The 4,335-nt window shown below is 36.6% G+C and overlaps 1 protein-coding gene across 1 annotated transcript in view; it reads right to left on the reverse strand.

The window, feature by feature from the left end:
• Nucleotides 1-441: 441 nt before the first annotated feature.
• The window catches only part of LOC133618561 (uncharacterized), a 20,609-nt gene continuing 16,715 nt past the window's right edge, over nucleotides 442-4,335 (reverse strand). Inside the window, exon 12 of the mRNA XM_061979040.1 lies at nucleotides 442-833. The gene's annotated coding sequence lies outside the window, so the exon portion shown is untranslated. The remainder of the gene's footprint in view (nucleotides 834-4,335) is intronic.

Genomic DNA, 4,335 nt, shown 5'->3' on the forward strand with positions numbered 1-4,335 from the left:
TCTATTTGCAGATAATTTTGCTTAGTTCAAATAAAATACCCCTAATTTTTGTATTTTTTGTTCTTGTTTTTGAACACTGACTTTTTGCAGTGTGTTGACCAATCAAGAGTCAGTCAGAGGCTTTCTGCTCTACGGCTTCTTCATCTAGTTCAGTTCTTAGGTCAATTGAGAGCTATATCGTCTCTTCAACTGCACAGAGTTTTTTTGTAACGGCCAAAAGTCAATCTGAATACCGTATTTTTCGAAGTATAAGTCGCACCGGAGTATAAGTCGCACCTGCCGAAAATGCATAATAAAGAAGGACTAAAACATATATAAAACTAAAACTATGAAAAAAACGGCGACTTATAGTGCGAAAAATACGGTAATTTATTTTGCTAAAAAAAAAAGACACGATTTGAGCATTACCGTTGTGATGCAACGACGTCACGAAGGACAAAATGACAGTTTCATCTTTATTAATGCGTCTAGATCACAACAAATCCATAAATACTTTACACTGCTGCTACATGCAACAAATCAACACAAAATTAAATGTCGCCTGCGTTTGGCTCTTCTCAAACAGTTCAAACTCGTGAGGCATGAAGTTCCCTTTTGTCGAAACGAGCTTGCTTTAATAATGTCGATGCAAATGATTAGCCGAGCCCTGCTGCTCTCAAGTACCTACACACGTTTGAGTAAGTAGTCATAGAAGACAGTAAAAACTTTTAATAGAACACATGTGATGTGTCATCATTGGAATTGATGACCGCCTGCTCTTCCTCCTCACTTCTGGTCTCGTTAGACATGGAGCAGGCCCAAGACTGTTAGGACAGTCAGCAGGATCAGCATGGCTGAAAGAGCAGATAAGAAAAGCGTGTAGATGAAATGGTTATGTAGTGATCAGCGTGGCACTAGGACCTCAGAATTAAGCAAGTCTCGGGGCTTTCACACTAGAATTCCTACATTGGTGCTGTTGGTTTGAACAGGTGTAACTGTGCTAACCCTGCGCTCTGTCTCAATTGGTGCAGTTCTGTTGAGTGCATATGAGAAGTGACTCCTAAAGTATCGAGTGCACCGTGCTGGGCACTTTCCAGTTTCAATCGTCACCATCTTGCCAACATATGTGTATACAGGTAAAAGCCAGTAAATTAGAATATTTTGAAAAACTTGATTTATTTCAGTAATTGCATTCAAAAGGTGTAACTTGTACATTATATTTATTTATTGCACACAGACTGATGCATTCAAATGTTTATTTCATTTAATTTTGATGATTTGAAGTGGCAACAAATGAAAATCCAAAATTCCGTGTGTCACAAAATTAGAATATTACTTAAGGCTAATACAAAAAAGGGATTTTTAGAAATGTTGGCCAACTGAAAAGTATGAAAATGAAAAATATGAGCATGTACAATACTCAATACTTGGTTGGAGCTCCTTTTGCCTCAATTACTGCGTTAATGCGGCGTGGCATGGAGTCGATGAGTTTCTGGCACTGCTCAGGTGTTATGAGAGCCCAGGTTGCTCTGATAGTGGCCTTCAACTCTTCTGCGTTTTTGGGTCTGGCATTCTGCATCTTCCTTTTCACAATACCCCACAGATTTTCTATGGGGCTAAGGTCAGGGGAGTTGGCGGGCCAATTTAGAACAGAAATACCATGGTCTGTAAACCAGGCACGGGTAGATTTTGCGCTGTGTGCAGGCGCCAAGTCCTGTTGGAACTTGAAATCTCCATCTCCATAGAGCAGGTCAGCAGCAGGAAGCAGGAAGTGCTCTAAAACTTGCTGGTAGACGGCTGCGTTGACCCTGGATCTCAGGAAACAGAGTGGACCGACACCAGCAGATGACATGGCACCCCAAACCATCACTGATGGTAGAAACTTTACACTAGACTTCAGGCAACGTGGATCCTGTGCCTCTCCTGTCTTCCTCCAGACTCTGGGACCTCGATTTCCAAAGGAAATGCAAAATTTGCATGGTTGGGTGATGGTTTGGGGTGCCATGTCATCTGCTGGTGTCGGTCCACTCTGTTTCCTGAGATCCAGGGTCAACGCAGCCGTCTACCAGCAAGTTTTAGAGCACTTCATGCTTCCTGCTGCTGACCTGCTCTATGGAGATGGAGATTTCAAGTTCCAACAGGACTTGGCGCCTGCACACAGCGCAAAATCTATCCGTGCCTGGTTTACGGACCATGGTATTTCTGTTCTAAATTGGCCCGCCAACTCCTCTGACCTTAGCCCCATAGAAAATCTGTGGGGTATTGTGAAAAGGAAGATGCAGAATGCCAGACCCAAAAACGCAGAAGAGTTGAAGGCCACTATCAGAGCAACCTGGGCTCTCATAACACCTGAGCAGTGCCAGAAACTCATCGACTCCATGCCACGCCGCATTAACGCAATAATTGAGGCAAAAGGAGCTCCAACCAAGTATTGAGTATTGTACATGCTCATATTTTTCATTTTCATACTTTTCAGTTGGCCAACATTTCTAAAAATCCCTTTTTTGTATTAGCCTTAAGTAATATTCTAATTTTGTGACACACGGAATTTTGGATTTTCATTTGTTGCCACTTCAAATCATCAAAATTAAATGAAATAAACATTTGAATGCATCAGTCTGTGTGCAATGAATAAATATAATGTACAAGTTACACCTTTTGAATGCAATTACTGAAATAAATCAAGTTTTTCAAAATATTCTAATTTACTGGCTTTTACCTGTATGTATATATATATATATATATATATATATATATATATATATATATATATATATATATATAAATATATGTGTATATATATATATATATATATATGTATATATATATATATATATATATGTATATATATATATATATATATATACACACACATATATAAATATATGTATATATATATATATATATATATATGTATATATATATATATATATACACACACATATATATATGTATATATGTATATATATATATATATATATATATATACTCCTCATGCACTAATTGACTGAAAGAGCACGCACTTGGCGTGATGATGTCATGTTATCGATGGAAAAATGCATTTTTAGACCATATGAGGCTAGGAGACCCCGAGAGTAACAAGTGCTTGCCTTGTTGCCTTTCCATTAAGAACAATAAATTAGTTTTTAGTATAAGTTTGCTGGTTTCAAGAAATGTAATGCCGAGCGCATATCATTATGTCAAAATAATGGCACTAGAATTTACTTCATTTAAGAATATTTTTCAACATATTGAGCAAAAAGGTCTCTTTTTTTTTTTCTACCAAGAAAAGTGCACTTGTTATTAGTGAGAATATACTTATTTTAAGGTATTTTTGGGTTCATTGAGGTTAGCTAATTTTACGTGTTTTGGAAAGTCTTGACAAGCCGAATTTTCTTGTTCTATTGGCAGATAATTTTGCTTAGTTCAAGTAAAATACCCCTCATTTTTGTAGTTTTTTTCTTGTTTTTGAACACTGACTTTTTGCAGTGTATATCTATCTATATATACATATATATATATATATATATATATATATATATATATATATATATATATATATACTCCTCGCGCACTAATTGACTGAAAGAGCACGCACTTGGCGTGATGATGTCATGTTATCGGTGGAAAAATGCATTTTGAGACCATATGAGGCTAGGAGACCCCGAGAGTAACAAGCGCTTGCCTTGTTGCCTTTCCATTAAGAACAATAAATTCGTTTTTAGTACAAGTTTGCTGGTTTCAAGAAATGTAATGCCGGGCGTATATCATTATGTCAAGATAATGGCACTAGCATTTACTTCATTTAAGAATATTTTTCAACATATTGAGCAAAAAGGTCTCTTTTTTTTTTTTTTTTTCTACCAAGAAAAGTGCACTTGTTATTAGTGAGAATATACTTATTTTAAGGTATTTTTGGGTTCATTGAGGTTAGCTAATTTTACGTGTTTTGGAAAGTCTTGACAAACCGAATTTTCTTGTTCTATTGGCAGATCATTTTGCTTAGTTCAAGTAAAATACCCCTAATTTTAGTATTTTTTTCCTTGTTTTTGAACACTGATTTTTTTGCAGTGTACATAGCAGAAGGGGAGAGCACGGCACTCAAAAACTAAGTACATGGTGTACTGACAGAAGTGTTGTGACTCTTAAGCATTTTAAACACAGCCCCATCCACATGGTGGTGTACTGTATTCAAGGTATCAACAAATGTTTGTTTTTTTATTGTTCCTATATCAAACTTCCGATTTGATTGTTTGTGAGCAATAAGAGAAGAGATTCTTGTGTTGGGATGTATTGTAAATGGCTCTGATTTTACTGCGTAGTCGATCAACCGACAGCACCAAGTTTAAAAACATA

The sequence above is a fragment of the Nerophis lumbriciformis genome, linkage group LG19, assembly GCF_033978685.3.
Source record: "Nerophis lumbriciformis linkage group LG19, RoL_Nlum_v2.1, whole genome shotgun sequence".
NCBI classification, from domain to species: Eukaryota; Metazoa; Chordata; class Actinopteri; order Syngnathiformes; family Syngnathidae; genus Nerophis; species Nerophis lumbriciformis.